The following is an 18,578-nucleotide window of genomic DNA, read 5'->3' on the forward strand; positions in this document are numbered from 1 at the left end:
ATTCAAAAATTTCCAGCAACTTCAACTATAGTAGTTCTACCATTCTAAAAAAAAACAAGTCTTTTTTTTTTTTAAGAAAATATGAGTATGTTTGCTTCTCTACCATTAGTAGGTGAGTAATTATTATCATGGCCTCAAAGATCATATATCACAAACTTGTGATTAATTAAAGGGTAGAAACTGATTGATTAGACTAATGTTAATTAGTCTTCAAAGTCAAGAAGACATAATTAATAAGTACACTTTTAATTTATGTGATCTTTGTGTTGGCCTCATAAAGCAGAGTTATTAATTAGTCATAAAAATGAAATGTACTAGAAAACTCACTTGATCATTAACAAGTTATCTTCTTTCCTATGAAAGCCAGCATGAGGAAAATTAAATATAATGCGATCAAACCTCCTCATGTTTAAATGTCAATTATATTTCATTTTGTTGCATCCACTCCATGTAAAAGGCATGCCCTAGTTTCTTCAATGCATCTAAATTTGACTTTGTATGCTTGTATTTCTTGATAACATCATCTACATGAACATAACAGGATTGATAACAAAAGCCAGGCTAAAACGGAAATAAGTCTATGTAAACTACCCAAAAAATTTGGGCTATGGCGGCACTATATATCTATTTCAACTTTTGTCACATGTATATTACTAAAAACAAAAAGTAAAAAAAGTAATTTTTTTTTTTGAATGTGTGACGTTGTTAGTATAGTCTTTGAATTTATATAAATCACAAACACGTCCTTAAATAAATTTAAAATCTATTATAACAAAATTTTCTATATTTAAGAAGTATAAAAACATAGTGGAAGCATATTCTATAACATATATTTGTCTCTATTTTTTCTCTTATATTAAGTAGTAAAAATTTAATTCCTCCATTGCACTTTCGTCTAAGGTCTCCCCAAAGAGGACATCCTATGTCAAAAATTTGGTTTAAAGTTTTAATTCCTTTGTTGCATTTTTCATGTTAGTGCTTCATCCATCCATCTATATATATATATATATATATATTGAAAAGAAATGCTAAATATAATATAATATTACAACACTTAAATTGAAGGTCTCATTTGTTATCTTCTGCTTATTTAAAACCTAATTGTTTGACATAAAAAATAAAAAAGTTAAGTATGAACTATCTGCTACAAACTTAGCAAGATAAAAAAATCTAGTTTGAGAGTTGCACAACCTCATTCATTCATCAAATAAATACTAAAAAAATGTAATGTAACTTCACCAATATTGATATGATTCAATTTATGGTCCACGAAAAAAATTCACACAAGCCTATGGAAATTGTAAAGGTACTAAGCAATGATTAATAAATTATTTCTGCATTATGCAGTCCATTGAATTTCTTTTAACCAAGTTAGTTTCTTAATGTTTATGTTTGAAGTGGCAATCTAATATAAAGTGTCTTGTTCCAAAAATTACTATTTTATTAGCCGTAGAATTTCACTCAATGAAAAAAAAGTTATTGAGTTATTATTTTATCAGTGATGGAATATAATGTAAATTTTTAGACTGTTCAATTTCTCATTCAAGAAACATTTATGATGAACCTTCACAAAACAATTCAAACAAAGCCTATGTAAAGGTACTCATGGAATGATCAATGAACTTTTTTATCAATCTGAACCATCAATGATAAAACTTGAATTGATCCTTCAAATAAATTGTCAAATCTTCATTAACATGTTTGTGATGATGGCAAGTCAGTATTTCATTTTCAATGATGCTATTAGAGATGTAAAAGTTAGTTTCAAATTAGTTACACTAGTTAATTACACCAATTAGAAGTTAGTCGTTTTCTTTGGCTATACAAATCTCATTTTACCCATTAATATAATCAATTTTCTCATATATATATATATATATATATATATACACACACACTATGGGGGTCTTACCCAGTGCAAAAGTTCAACTTTATTATAGTTACTCAAAATGCATATTTTCATTATTTTAAGCAAAAACACATCATGTCATTAGAACCATTGCTTGTTAATACTTAATCATTTTTATTTTGAATAAAAACATATAAAATATAGTACAACACAAACAAAATGGATCAGGTCATAAAGACATTTCAAAGTTTATACTACTATATGATCCTAATGAGAATTTGTAAAATAGTGTGCCTATTTGAGTCCCACATTGGAAACTACTTAATGTAATTAACTGATACAAATGTATAAAGTAAATATGATTAGCAACATTATTACATACTTACTTGGACAAGGTCAATGGTTGATCAAGAAGAACAATGGCCTAAGTTGGTGACCTCCATTGCACTTTAGAGGGATATCAGCCTAAGGTCTCCTCAAGAAGGAGAGTCTATGTCATAATTTATGGTAGTAAGGGTTTGCGTTCGCGCAACTCCTTTCAATTTAATCAAAAGTTTGATTTTGTAAATTAATGTATTTATAATTATAATATTTTAGAGAGCTTATGTCATAATTTGTGGTAGTAGGGGTTTGCGTTCATGCAGCTCCTTTCAATTTAGTCAAAAGTTTGATTCTATAAATTAATGGATTAATGTATTTATAATTATAATGTTTTAGTGAATAACTAAATGGTTCAAAGTTTTAGAAAGTTTGTGTAAACAAATATGGTTTCTATCCATATAATGTTTACAATTTCTATCCAATTAAAGTTTACTCTCTCATATTATACTATTTATTTAGACTAAACAAAGATGTTTATGTATCCAAAATTATGGTTATCAACTAAGATTGATATAGCAGTAGTGATTAGATTTTAGCAACATTGTAATCTTTGGGTTTCAAATTATTTTCGACATAAGAAATACATATTAAATCATGTGTTCAAGTAATAAATTGAGTGGACCAAATAAATTACTTATAATATTGTCAAAAAATAAATTAAATAAATTACTTATAACAAATAAATCATCGAATAAATATTTTAGCAACTTTATAATTTATTTACTATTTGATTTTCTTTTATCTACTGAATACAAACAGTTTTGATTATCAACAGTGTTAAGTCTAATAAAAGGATCGATACTTTTATAATATGGTGAACGTTCTAATCCCAATTGAAAAAAATACTCCTATTTAATATCCGACACTTCTTAAATAGAATTAAATTCAATAAAAATAAAAGTTTTTTAGTATATATTTTATCGATTTCTAGCTGCAATATATGCTTCCTTAGAGCATAAACAATCCCACGTACATAGTTTTAATGTCATGGGAAAACAATAGTCATAAAGTATAATCATGCTCCATCTTGATTGAATTATTAATGTACACTTTACAAATTTTACATTTACTATTTGATCTGTGTCAAAATTATTATAGTAAATGTTGATTCATTCATTTGATTTTGCATCTCTACTCCTAAATATATGTAATATAAAATATACTATGAAAAACTAAAATCCAATAAAAAAATTGAAAAATTGAGAAATTAAATGAGCATTACCTTTAAAAATAAAACCTTAAAATAAAAGTAATAAAGAATACGTGGGTTCTATTCAATTCATTCTTTACTATTTATAACTTTCTCAAACATTACCATAATGTTCCTCAACTTTACCTTCACATATACCTCACACCTTTTGCTAATACCTAGAAAAACACATTGTCCCCACTTACTATTACTCAACTAAACCTTTCTTTTCCCTGGTTCATTTTCCTTTGAGGAAGAATTTTATCCACCTTAACATGGTTTTTACATTTTCAAACAAATATGTCGTTTGAAAATACACTTCTAGAAACATATATGATTTTAAAAAAAATGTAAGTTAAGAAAAATACCTCCATTTTCCTTAACCCATAACCCCATTACTCTTTTTAAAATAAAATAACATATTCATCTTAATCTCCACATTCATCACTTCTTCATTGTTTTGCATGAGAGTGAACTTTTTCACTCTAAAACAAGCTTGCCCTTCCACCTCCACCTTTGCCTCCAACAACAAATAAAACCAAACCAATCTCTCTAGACAAAATTGTCATATCAAAACAACCTTTAGACCAACTTTGTCAAGAATCAAATACACCAAAATCATCAATAACAACAACAAAGTTAAGAAGACCACTAAAACTAAGACAACCTAGATTTCAAAGGACCAATCCAATAATATGGTTTGCAGCAATATTATGTCTCATATTCAGCCTAGTACTAATTTTCTTTGGAGTAACAACTTCAATAATCATCTTAGCCATCAAACCAAGAAACCCTACATTTGACATCTCTAATACAAACCTCAATGTTGTATACTTTGACTCACCTCAATAATTCAATGGTGACTTCACTCTCCTTGCAAATTTCACCAATCCCAACACCAAAATTGATGTAAGTTTTGAGTCTTTGGACGTCGAGCTTTTCTTTTCAGATGTGATCATATCAGCACAATCAATTCAACCTTTCACACAACGAAGAAGGAATAGTAGGTTACAATCATTACACTTCATATCAAGTTTGATTTTTTTGCCTAAGGATCTTGGTGTGAAACTTCAAAAGCAAATGCAAAGTAACAAGATTCATTATAATGTAAGAGGAACATTTAAAGTGAGATTAAACTTTGGACTCATTCATTTTTCTTACTTGCTTCGTAGTAAATGTCAGATGGAGTTGACTAGTCCACCAAGTGGTGTCTTAGTAGCAAGAAAGTGCATCAGAAAGATATGGAGATGTAGGGTTAGAAATTCTTCGTATGTTTGGTTACTTCTTTCAACTCTACGTTGATTCATAATTTATAGTAAGACATCAGACACGATTCATAGTTTATAGTATATATTTTTTATATATTATATTGGTTTGTATATAGGAAGTGTTGGCTAACATCAATTCAACAGTGTCTCTTCCAGAATAAGTTGGTAATTTCCTAACTTGCCACAATTGGATTAAATCGTTTTTATTCCTTAAAGTGTTCATCACTGAACAGTGAAAAGTCCTTTGAAAGATTAATGCATATTAACTAGGATTTCAATATTATATGTCCATTTATTATGCCAAAACTTAATGGAACATCTCCAAAGCAGACAGTTACATCTATTATAATATATTTAAATATAATCTCAACTCTATTGAATGACACGTCATACATTTATGTGCCACATCATAGCATTTGCGCCACATCGTTTATATTCTTATGTGGCACCCTTCATATGTCTCTACTATTCATCTCACGTCTTCTATTTCTCAATTTAGCTTTTACATCTCGCACATCATATACATAAGTTAAAAACCCTTTCAAAAAAGCTCATCATAAAAATAATTCTACCATCTTCTCACTCCAATCAACATTTCTGGCTCCTCCAATTCTAACTTTACATATCTATGGCAACAAAATAAGTCATATTGACGTTATCTCATCCAAAATGTTCCATAATCATTTGCAAGTATGAATTCCATCTCACGAAGTCATATATGAATTCGATCTCACAAAATCATATCTGAATCCAATCTCACAAAACCATATATGTTCATTTGTTGGAAAATTTGTGTCATCGATACATTTATCTTCGCCTATGTAACTAACTATAAATTGTCCATACAACTAGACAAAACACTTTTACAAATATATATTTATATGTTGTTTTGTGTTCTAAAATATTTTATCTGTATCAACAGACAAAAAATTGGAACTGGAGCATCTCGACACATTTCAAAAAAATAACTATTAATAATAATATATTCAATATCATTATTAATAGTCGAAGCATATTTTTTGTAAGTAGATTAGTAGTTATATTAGTTTTATTATATTTTAGACTTGAAACATTCTTCTTAAAACTCTTTGATGTTCCTCACTTAAATTGCACCAACAAAATGTAAATGAAATGTTACATCTCTAAAAAAAAATAACTCTAAAGGTTATTACAAAGTTTTGGAGCATCATTGCACGAAGATCTTAATGTAAATTATTATGATTGGTTTATCTTTTTTACACAAAATGATAAAGTACAAGTCATTTTTTAAAATGATTGTGTAGAATACATTTAAAAAATCATAAAACTTTTATTCTAAAACAATATCTTTTATTATGTGAATATGATATCCTCCGTGCAAAATTGAAAAGATTAAACTCTCGAACCAAGTTGGACCACAATAGACGATAAAACTTTCCCTTAAAAGATTTTAACATTGTTGTATTCCCATAACAAGAAATATATACTATAACACATTTTCATATTTACAATTTAAATAAATTATATAATCAATTTTATATTTTTGATGTTAATGCTAACCTATGTTGGCAAAGAAAAGTTCACAACTTAATTAATTATATTTAAAAAAGTATTTTTATAATGATTCAATCTTTTACTATTTAAAAATTAAATTCACTTTAATAATATAAATAAATAGATTATTTTATCTTAGATGATTTTAGTTTTTCTCTCCCTCTATTTTTTTGTTATTGATCTTTTCATTTTATTAATAATATTTTTAGGGTGCCTAAATATTTATAGATAAATGGAAGTGTCAATACAGTTGAGATGTCAATTAATCGTGATGATGTCTTTACACTTTCATATTTCCTTTAAAAAATGTTATTCGATCTTGACTCTCAAATTTCAAGTTTACAATACATTTGATTATATGGCATTAACAAACGATATAACATTATTAGTTACAAATGTTCAATAATTTTTCAACAACAAAAACTATGGTTAATTATTCAACTAAAATCGTTGAGCAACAATGGTGCAAGTAAATTAAAATTTAAAGTGTGTAATTAAATAAATAAATTATGTTTATGAAAAAAAAAAAAGATAGTCATTTCCATTTCATGTTGAAAATATTTAAAATTTTAACATTCTCCTAAATTTTGAAGATTACAAATAATTGTATCGTCAGTTTTATACAAAACTTTTATATCATTATTTATTTTTATAGTAAAAAGTAATTATATATTTTAATAAAAATTTACATATTCACGTATAAAAAGTAGATGTGGGTCACAATCTATTTATCTATTTTAAAATAAAGTGTAGGAAAAGAGCGCTCTTCAACTTTGGATATGTGAAAGGAAGTTTGTTTTGTCATTACTCATTATATTCTCCACAACCTTTTAAAGGGAATAAAAAGGCCCGCGTCAACGAAAATAATTGTTGTGCATATTATGCTTAAAATTTGCTAGCCTTTTTCTTTTCTTTGTGATAAAGGTGAGGAGGAGAAACTCAACATCTTCCTCTCACTGTAAAAGTTGCACTTAACAAATCTTCATCTCACAAAACAGAAATGGCAGTGTCTTTTGGTATTGACCAGCTGCTTTCACTTTTAACAAGAGAAGTCAAACTGCTCAAAGGTGTTCATAGGGAATTTTCAGACTTTAAAGTTGAACTGGAAAGCATCCAATTCTTCCTTAAGGATGCTGATAAAAGAGTTGCAGCTGATGGAGACAACAACAATGAATGAATCAAAATAAGCCTCGTGATCTTTGATGTGAAGCTTTACACCATAAGATTGATCAGTTCATCCCAAATTTGATCACTCACTATCAAATACAAAACCGATTTCATTATAGTGAACAAACACATATTTTAGCCTCCTTTATTTACCACTTTTTGAATTTTTATCCCCATATTTTACGATTTTAGATTTATTAAAAGTTCATAATATTAAGAAAGACGACTCACACCTACTCACTTCTCAAATATTTTAGATTTGTAAAGTAAGTATTATCTATTTATGATTTTATATTTTTCACCAAATATTTAATGTACATTCAAGTTTCCATCTGATCTAAGCTCTTATTATTTATTTTTTTTACCTTTTTACTTGAACAATTGATTTCACTTACATGCTAGTGATTGCAAACACTTTGAATTTTAGAGATCATGAAAGAAAAAGAAATGATTAGGTGTGAATGGTGTATTTTAATAGACTAGAATAAATCAAACCACATATGAGTGAAGAATTATAAAATAAAAAAAATCGCCGACGAAAATTGAATTTACATCTTAATTAACTTTCATAATTAGTTTACTAATAATCATTTTTTGTTTATTTGATAGATCTTAGATGCACCTTAGAATTAGGGTTTAATTTGGATTTAATTGTCAAACATCATTAATTTTTAGATTTTTATTAATCTTGACATTTATGTCTTCAGCTGAGCATATCTAGAACTACAAATATCAAATTATAAGGATCTTTGTGCCTCTGGAAAGATAAGATAAACTACTATAATTTTGTGTTTCATAAGCTTCATCAAATTTAACTTAAATCAATGTGAAACGGGCTTCCCAAGCTACAGGGTCGTTACTGTCAAAACCCAATACATCTTCTAACTAAAAGGACCATAACTATCTCATTAGTTGCCAGACTTTGAACAAAATTCGTGCCCATTTAAAGCTTATAGAGAGGGATATTTTGGGATTAAAAAAGAGAGGTTTTTCTAATTTTTAACAGGTTCAATATCACACTCGATGAGGTAGTTTTGAAAGGAAAGAAAGCTTGCCTTCTTGCTTCATTATGAAGTTTTCTACCTTTTCGTTTGTTTTGAAATTCTAATTTCCATGAGTTCTCTCCTACTAATGGAGGGCTATGTCTTGTAGTCAATCTTTGAGTGTAGACATTATTGACTTTCATTTATGAAATCTTGCTTTATATAGTTTGTTCATGGTAAATGTCATTTTTCTTTGTTCTTCTCTTCTTGAATTCTTGATTATGATTTTATTTTTTTGAATGAAATTGGTTCTTGAATGATTGTGTTAATGGCTTTATTAACTGAATTATAGGAAGAGAAAACAAATACTAGATTTTGCATTGAAGGTGTTTGATGTTATGTCTAGCTTGGTTTAACTTTGAGTTTTAAGTTTAATCTTGGTTTAATGTTTGCTTAATTCATTTATCTTGATTAATCTTCATCCCAGAAGCATTTCTAGTATTGAAAATTTGAATTATAGTGAGTTTATTGCTGTAATTATAAGTAATAGAGTGAAATTAACACATAAATGTTTATTTATGGTTAATGATTGAATCAAACTCAATTATTGTGGAAACTCTTGGATTGATTGTTTTTCAATCACAATTTTTAAATTTTTTTACCGGTTATTTATGATTGTTTTATCTCTAAACTAAAACCCTTAAACATTTCAATTTCCTTATTTAATTGGTTTGAAATATCTAAGTTGATCAATTGAGAAACAATTCGGGTTGACACTTTTAGTACAAGTAGATTTTTTACTCGGTTTTATTAATTTCAGTGGGTTCGACACTCATCAATCGCATACTTTATTAACTTAAAAGGCTAAAAATATATTTAAACAAACTTTTTTAATTAATAGTTCACGTAGGTTTCTGAGAGAGTCGGTTTACGTGATCAAAATCAATTTCAATCGCATAATCCTAACTAAATATTGTAAAAAACAAGAACAATAACAAAATTGATGCAAATCTGATGTAAATGAAAAGTAAAGAAGATGGCTAAAGATGAATATAAGCGTGAGGTAAAAGATGAAGATAGAAAGAGAAATTATAGTTGAAGACAACCATAGAATAACAAATTAAGATTTAAAAAATAATATAAATAAACAAAAATATTAATATAAATAAATAAAAATATTTTAAATATTTTGTTTCTATTAAATATATAAGAATGTGGGTAGCAAATATGGGATGTTGATATCAAAATTGTAAAATTTATGATATGTGAACAAAATATTTACATAGAGAAATTAATGTAAAACAAACCTAGCTGACTAATGTAATTATTAGTGCTTTTACAACTATTCCTAAAACCAAAAAACAAATAAATTAGAAAACCGTAATGTGCTGCTGAGAACTTCACAGCTTTCGGCAACAATGCTGTTGTCTCTCTCAGTTTCAGTTTCAAAGTTATTAACCCTAACAAGGTATGCTTTCTCTCTTTCTTCCATTCCCAATTTTCTTCCAATTTCTTCTTCAAACACTTTCCTTCTTTCATTCTCTTCTCATTCTCGTTTCGATTCCAACGAATTTGATGTTAATGATGCTGTTTCCTCATTCCATCGCATGTTCCGTGTGAATCCCACACCATCCATTGTTGAATTCAACAGAATTTTAACTTCTTTTGTTAAGATGAAGCATTATCCCACTGCTATTTCTCTTTCTCACCATTTGGAATTCAACGGAATTAAGCCTAATGTTGTTACTTTTAACATCTTAATTAATTGCTACTGCCACTTAGGTCAAATGAATTTTTCATTTTCTTTATTCGCTAAGATTCTCAAAATGGGATTTCAGGAAGGTACCATAACCTTGACTACTCTTATGAAAGGTCTATGTCTTAACAATAAGGTTCGGGAAGCTCTGCACTTTCATGATCATGTGGTGGCAAAGGGATTTCAGTTGGATCAAGTTAGTTATGGGACCTTGATAAATGGGTTGTGTAAAATGGGGGAAACAAGATCCGCCCTGCAATTGCTGAGACGAATTGACAGGAAATCGAATGCTGATGTGGTAATGTATAGCACTATCATTGATACTTTGTGTAAAGATAAATCTATAAACGATGCCTACGAGTTGTACGTTGAGATGATTCTCAAGAGAATTTCTCCGGATGTTATCACTTTCAATAATCTAATATACGGATTTTGTATTGTTGGTGAATTGAAAGAAGCATTTGGTTTGTTCCATGAAATGGTATTGAAAAACATCAACCCAGATGTTTATACTTTTAATATATTGGTTGATTCCTTATGTAAGGAAAGGAAAGGTCAAAGAAGCTATGAATGTGTTAGCTATGATGATGAAAAAGGGTGTAAAACCAAGTGTTGTTACTTATAATACACTAATGGATGGGTATTGCTTAGTTAATCAAGTGAACAAGGCCATAAAAATATTCAACACTATGGTGCACCAGGGAATGGTGCCGGATGTTCGGTGCTACAGTATCATTATTAATGGATTGTGCAAGAATAAAATGGTGGACGAAGCCATGAACTTGTTTAAAGAAATGCATAACAAGATGGTTGTTCCTGGTGTGGTAACTTATAGTACCCTTATTGATGGTTTGTGTAAATCAGGGAAAATCACTTATGCGTGGGAACTTGTTGATGAGATGCATCGTATAGGTCTGCAGGTTGATGTAATCACTTATAATTCTCTATTACATGCTTTGTGCAAAAAGAATCATCTTGACCAGGCAATTGCATTGGTTAAGAAAATGAAAGACCAAGATATTCTGCCAAATATGTTCACATACAATATATTGATTGATGGACTATGCAAAGGTGGAAGACTTAAGAATGCACAAGTGATTTTTCAGGAGCTTTTGTCTAAAGTCTATCATCTAACTGTTTGGACTTATAATGCTATGATAAATGGGCTTTGTAAGGAGGGCTTGTTTGATGAAGCACTTGCCTTGTTATCAAGAATGGAAGACAGTGGTTGCATTCCTAATGTTGTAAGTTATGAAACAAGTGTCAATTATCTTTTTCAAAAAGGTGAGAGAGATAAGGCAAAGAACCTTCTACGTGAAATGATTGTTAAAGGTCTACTATAAGAGTAAAACTTCGTAACATACTTTCTAGTTATACATTGTTTTTTTCAAAATGTAATCACTCTTGTTAATTTTAGAGTAGACGGACAATGGTGCATCTTCATCTGTGAAGATAGAGGGGAGAGTAACTTCTCTAGTTAAGTGAATTGTGGACTTTATCCTGGCAGTAATAAGTACCTCATGAAATTCAATTCTTCATATTATTTCTATATTCCATATTCTTGATGGCATACACCAAAATGGGGAAATTGTTTTTGGTTAGATGGTGGTAGCATTGTAATCTTATGTGCATATGTACTTATTTAGTAATTTAAAGTGAATATGGATGTCTTATGTGCATATGTACTTATTTAGTAATTTAAAGTGAATATGGATGTAATACCTGCTATTTTATTATATAAATGTGAAATTTCTGTTATCCCATCAAATCCCCTTATTATTAAATTGAGCATTTAAGCCCCATACATGGGACTCATGTGTTGGCAATAATTCCTTGATGGGTCTTTATTTATGGGAATGCTCCTAATACTGTTTTGTTTCTATATGTTACTTATAATTTTAATTCTGTTTTTTCTGTTTTTCAGCACTTGTGCTACTTGCTATTTAAATTGTTTCAGTTCTGTTTATTAGCTTTGATTATAAGCTTATCCTGTTCCAAAATGTTCTACTCTTCCTTCTGACTCATTCTATCCCTCCTTCTGAATGTTTCTCTTCTTTGATTCCCTTTCAACTTGATTCAGCAAGTGCCTCTGAGCTATTACATGTCATATTTGACTATTTCTTAGCAAAGCTGTTAAAAGGTTATGTTACTAACCTTAGTACTCCCTAACTGTATCTCATCTTATTTCATCAATATGACTTCATTATCCATTAATTGATACTTTTTTCATCAAATTATATTGGTAACCGTTACATTACATCTGATTATTAGCATCAACAGTCACATGATGTGTTGCTCCCAAGCCAGGGCACCAAGTTTGGGATACCAAATTGTCACGACCAGTGAGTATTGTCTTAGCTTGTTGTGAGAGAATGAACTAACAGTGGAGGTAAATTATGTGGTACATTCAAAAAGTCCTTCTCTACACATTCAAATAGTAAGGCTATTGTCAAAGAATGAGGGATACTTATGAAGCACCAACACAAACACCAACACTTATCCTTAAATTTATGGGTTTCTTTATTTTTCGAGAAAAAAACAATTTCAGGATATCATTAAAGTTGAATGAACTGTGATTTGGAAGAAAAATCTAGAGAAAAGGATTGGAAACGATGTATTGCATTATTTGGATTACAAGAAATATGGCCTTGTCAAACAATATTGTTGAAGTAGCATCCAGTTCTTTTCGCGGTCTAGTTTGTCCAAAATGGAATTCCTTCTAGTGCATGTTTCAAAAGTTATGTGCTTGTAAGTCATTTTGAATTTTGAGTTCAATGTATGTTAATCCAAACAAATAATTTAATCTTCTATTCTATATGGATACTTGCTCTGTTTTTGTATCTTTAAATAGAAAAAGGCTCGATGGGAAAACAAATTCTCATTCCGTAATTTTTTGTTGGTTTGGTTGAGAGAGACTAGTCTCTCTAATTCTTGGAGGTTGTGTTAGTTTTCTTACAACTATTGGCTGATTTTACAGAGAGATTGTTGTTCACAATATCAAATTTGTTCATTATTCTTAGCCTATTGCATTACTGTATATACTAGATTTTACAGATACTTAGTCTGTGATATGAAACAAAGACAGTATGACTCGATTTGTGGAAAATTTATTCAAATTTTGAGATTGGAAGTTGAAGTTACTATGTTACATATTGATGGCTCCAACGTGTATGAAAAAAAAAAAAGACATGTTTTTTACAAATTAGTTTTAATATTTTCCACGAATGATGGTGTGCAGTAATGAATTACCCATTAAGTTGGCTTGATTAGCTTGTGACTTCACACAAGTTGTGTCCGCATGACTCACAATTTTGGTCCTCTATTTCACTACCAAAAACCACCCATCAATATCTACAACAATCTCCCCCAGTGTCTCTCCAACATTTAAGTCCAGTTTCTCAAATTTTAAATTGAAGTTGACATTGTATCAAAGTTTTGTTTAAAAAATTGATTATGACATTTTATATCTTATCTAAATAAATGATGACAAGGAGAAAATACTTTCATTTACATTAATTATATTTCTCGATTTAAAATTAAACTCATTGGGTCAATGATTTAGCCCCATATGCTTATGCCACTTTCTTGATAGCAAGAAGTCCACAAAGTGAGGTTTGACGGTTGATCGAAGACGATAGACAAATCCCATGGTTGTTGAAAATGCGTCTTTGCCTCGAATTTAGTAATGATAATCTAATTTGTCTCTTATCATTTTTTCAAAATATGACTTAATTAAGCAATAAACAGTTTGCCTTGAGATTTAAGAACCATTAACTGTTCTTTCTGAAGCAACATATCCTAGAGGATACTACCTTGCACTCCTAAAGCTGTACCTACCACCTCCTCGAGACCTATGAAAAGACAATTTTACCCTTCTAACCATTTATAATAAATTTTAAAATGGATAGTTTCAGAAGTTTCAAATTTTCGAAACTTTCAAATTTTCTAAATAAGGATTACATTTCAAAAATTTGGAAAGTGTAAGGCCCTTAATTTTAAATCCTAAATTATACAATTTTAGGATATTTTGTGTTGAATTTCTTAGGCTTTTAGCCCAATCTTAGGTATTTTGTGAGTTTAATGCCAAAAATATTTTGATGTCCGGTTAAAATTATTTGTCGAAAAATAATATATTTATGTTAAAAGAATTTAATATCGGATAGTTTTGTTAAAAATAGCACTCGTTGCTGAAAACTTATCTGTAAATTGAGTTGCGATAAGAGTAGATATTTTTATCAAAATAGTTTGAAATGTGAGTAAAATGATACGTGTAAGAGTTGTTAGATATTTGTTTGGGTTTGGTTTTAAGTATAATATAAATATATATATATATATATATATATATATATATATTATATATATATGTATGTGTGGGAACCAAGGAAGAAAGGAAACAGAAAGGAAAAAGGAAGGAAACAAAGGAAAGCCAAGAAAACGGTTCCTTCCCTACCTCGCGAACCCATTCTCCTTCTCCCTTCTTTTCTTTTGCTTCAAGAAGAGAAACCCAATGCTTAGTGGGTGAGAAAGAACAAATTTCCAAGCTTCCTTCTTCTTCTCTAATTCAAAAACGAAGAAACTGTGTTAGGGTTTTTCAAAACCATCAAACCCAAATCTCCGCGTTCCTTCGATTTATGAGCTTCATTTCGAGAAGTGACAGAAGAGAAAGTTGCTCATTGCCACGCTACGGTGCTAGTGAGCCAACTTTGGAAGCAACGACGCGAGCGAGAATTTTACCGAAATTAATCGTGGCGCCGTAATCGCTTGTTAGAGCTACAACGGAGGTAAGTGATCCTTCTAAATTTTTAGCTTGCATATAGGATGCTATATGTGTATTTGTGGAGTTGGAATTTTGTGAAATGGATGTGTGATTTTGTGAAAAAGGAATTTAATTCATTTATGTGTGTTTTGATGAAATTAAATTTGATGTGTTTGAGGAGTGGTTTGTGAAAACTAATTTGGCGTGGTTTATGTGTAACACCAAAATTTTCATATATTTTATATATGGGTCTTTTTAGTAATTGTTATGATTTATTATTAAATTAATAATTATTCTATGTATAAATAAATTAAACTAAATTTTATCACACTCTATTCTACCTGAATAACTATAACCTTTATTTTTATTTAATTGTTTTGGTGTGACAATTACCTGGGGACGGTTTATGATGTGATTATTTTCTAAATAGACTATTGTGCATTTTTTTATTTGATTAGTCTCGATAATCATGAAATTGGTGTATTAGATATGTTTTTTTTATTTTGTTATGTGCGAGTGATATTCTTGTCTTGCTTGATTTATATTAATTGAATTATCTAATTAAATTAGAATTTATAAAAGTTTTATTTTTTGTTAGTTTTATTTACGACCAAATAAGTATTGGAGATATTATAGAGTTAGTGAAACCCAACCTTTATGTATAAGTATTTTGAAAATATTTTTTGGTCCATCCTAAACAAAAATAATTAGTGACTTGACTCATTCTTTTACTCTCCTTTATGACAAGATTTTATGATAATTCATGGTGTTTTCTTGACATAATGTGAATTAACTCACTTTTAACACCTTTAATTTATTTTTTAAAGGAAGATTATAAATTTTTAATTATGAGTTTTTTTTATGCAATTAAGAGATGATTATTCTCCTTTTTTGTATCTCATGCACTCATCTCTTTTAAACTAAAATTATAATTTTATTTTAATTGTCTACAAAAATAATTTTATGTCATTTTTGGTTTTGTAACTATTAGATAAAAAATTAAAAGGGTGACACCCTCTAATTTATCTATTTAATTAAAATGGATGGTGTGACACCCTGCAATATATGGTGAACTTTATTAGTTAATCCTAATTAACTCATACACATAAATACACAAGATTTCAATTGATTTTGTAACAACCTAATAAAATTAAAGAAATGGTAATTATTGGTAGCATAATTTTGGAATTAAGTGCACTTCAATATTAGACAAGAACTCAATGGTAATATTTCAACGTAAATAGCTATTATGTTTGTCATTCGTACACTCCCAAAATAATTTTCTAAGTCGTAAATCTCAATATCTATCGGTGTTGAATTCATCATTGCCTCATTAGCTATCTTTCGTGCAAATTTAGAGGTGTTAAGAAAGAAAACACCTAAGGTAAGAGCATTTCCCCATGCATAGTTAGGCTAGATATTAAATTAACGGTTCATATGATATTGATATTATGTTTCGATGTCTTAAAAGAAAAAAATTGATTTTATTTTCATCGTAAAGAAATTAACTATAATGTTTTGATTGTTTCTTTTGAGTAATACATTTATCTTGATGAATTTAATTCTAGAATTCTATTTTTACTATTATCCCTTAATAAATATGTTTGTAGTGAAAATGTTTAATACTTTACGTGTTTTAAAGTATATAAATATAAATTTTTATGATGATATCATTTGTAATATGTGTGTTATGATGTATTTGATATTAAGTCTTGACTTTTTGAGTATTTAAAATTTAAAATTTGACGTTTATGAACAATATATGTGTCAGGAGGAAATTGATGAGAATTTTATATTTTTAATTTTGACAATATGAGAAAATTGATTTATTGAAATATATTAATGTATAGTTCATTTTTATAATGCGGAAGACTTTATAGTGAAAGGAATAAAATTTCTATTGTTATTGTATTCTTGGTAATATGAGTTTTAATTTTTATCAATAATAAGTAGCCAAATCGAATCTTATAGATTATTAAAATGGAAGTGGTGATTTTGAAATATTTGTTCACGTGCATATTTGATTTGTTGAAGTTATTGAGCTATAACTATGAACATCCATGAGAATATAAATTTGATATCTTATGTGATTAAAAAAATTAATCTGAAATATTTTGTCTTTGTGGTTGCCTAAGTGGCTAGTGATTTGTGTTATAAATATTGCTATCTTTGTGGTTGCCTAAATGGCTGATCATTTGTGTTTTAAATATTGTTATCTTTGTGGTTGCCTAAGTGGCTGATGATTTGTGTTTTAAATATTGTTATCTTTGTGGTTGCCTAAGTGGCTGGTGATTTGTGTTTTAAATATTATTATTTTTGTGGTTGCCTAAGTGGCTGGTGATTTGCGTTTTAAATAATGTTATTTATGTGGTTGTCTAAATGTCTCGTGATTTATATGATCATCTAAGTGAGTGGTGAAATGTATCTTTTGAGCATCATTATCATTTTATGACATATCATATGCATCTTTCTGGACGCTTGTGTGACTGATTTAATTTTTTTTCATTGGTATAGGTGACTTCTGTGTGGACGCCTGTGTGACTGGTTATATCCGGATCATATATGTTTAGGAGCACGCATAAATTGCTTACATTTTGTTGTCATTTTTATTTTGATCTAATTGTTTGCTCTACGGTTGCTACTTGATTTATTTAGATACATTTTATGACTTTTGATATATCTTTGAGAACTATTAGAGAATCAATTTCTTTAAATCTTTTATCACAGAAAGATTTTATATTCATATTTATGGCTGATAATCTATTATTTGGTTTAATTTTGTTGTGGGATGAACTGACCCCTTACACCAACATTTAGGTACTAATTATCTCAAAGAGTTGCATGAATGATGTTTGATTGGTGCACGCACATGGAAAAATGGGACTTTTACTTAAAAATAATTTTTTTTTGTGGTACATTGTAAAGTTATTTACTCTTGAACTTTTAATAGAAATGCAGAAGTGTGATTTCATTTGATAGTAAATAATTGAATGTCATTAATTATGGTCAACCTTACTTCTTTTGAATTTCACTTAAAGAGAATTTATTTTATTTTGGAGCATAAATGAATATCGATCTAACAACTGAAATATTAATTTTGCAAATAAATAAATAAATAATATTTTAGTAAATTGCATTACGTTCTTTTACAAAAAAAATATATCAAGTCATTTTCTGATGCATCTTTAAATTATTACATGATGAACTACTACTCCTAAGGAAAAAAAAATTATAGTTGTTTTTAAAAGAAAATAAATATTTTTAAGTAATCTTTGGATCAAAAATTTGGGGCGTTACATTATGTTTGAAAGTTGTGGAAATATTTGGGTGATTGATGATTGAGCTTGATGTGGTTTTTGTGGAATTTGAATTGTTCAAATTTAATGTGAATTGTGGATTAAATTTGATGTGTGGTGGTGGAAAATAAATGTTTGAGTATGCTCTGTGTGAATTTGAAAATCATTAGTGTTAAATGAGTATTAAAAATGAGAAATCTTTTAATATCTGCATTTACTTAATGATTATTGTGGAAAGAGTCAGAGTATGCTCATGCATTTCATAGTACATGGTGACCGTGATGGTACCATGGTGATAGTGGTGACCGCGATGGGCCATGTGATTTGTTGGTTTATCTTATCGTTGCGGGGATAATCGCGTCGTGCTGATATGTGAGAGATTGCATTCTAGAATATGTTG

General features: G+C 28.9%; 1 non-coding gene and 2 pseudogenes across 1 annotated transcript; all 3 read left to right on the top strand.

Annotated features, from left to right (window-relative positions):
* Window positions 1-1,697: 1,697 nt before the first annotated feature.
* Window positions 1,698-4,721, top strand: LOC105851365 (uncharacterized; annotated as a pseudogene).
* Window positions 2,228-2,388, top strand: LOC113784875 (U1 spliceosomal RNA). The gene has a single exon (XR_003471045.1). It is a non-coding gene; the product is annotated as a U1 spliceosomal RNA (small nuclear RNA).
* Window positions 4,722-9,731: 5,010 nt separating the features above from the next.
* LOC101503390 (uncharacterized) lies at window positions 9,732-11,664 on the top strand (annotated as a pseudogene).
* Window positions 11,665-18,578: the final 6,914 nt, after the last annotated feature.

Source organism: Cicer arietinum, chromosome 5 (genome assembly GCF_000331145.2).
Source record: "Cicer arietinum cultivar CDC Frontier isolate Library 1 chromosome 5, Cicar.CDCFrontier_v2.0, whole genome shotgun sequence".
In the NCBI taxonomy this organism is placed as follows: Eukaryota; Viridiplantae; Streptophyta; class Magnoliopsida; order Fabales; family Fabaceae; genus Cicer; species Cicer arietinum.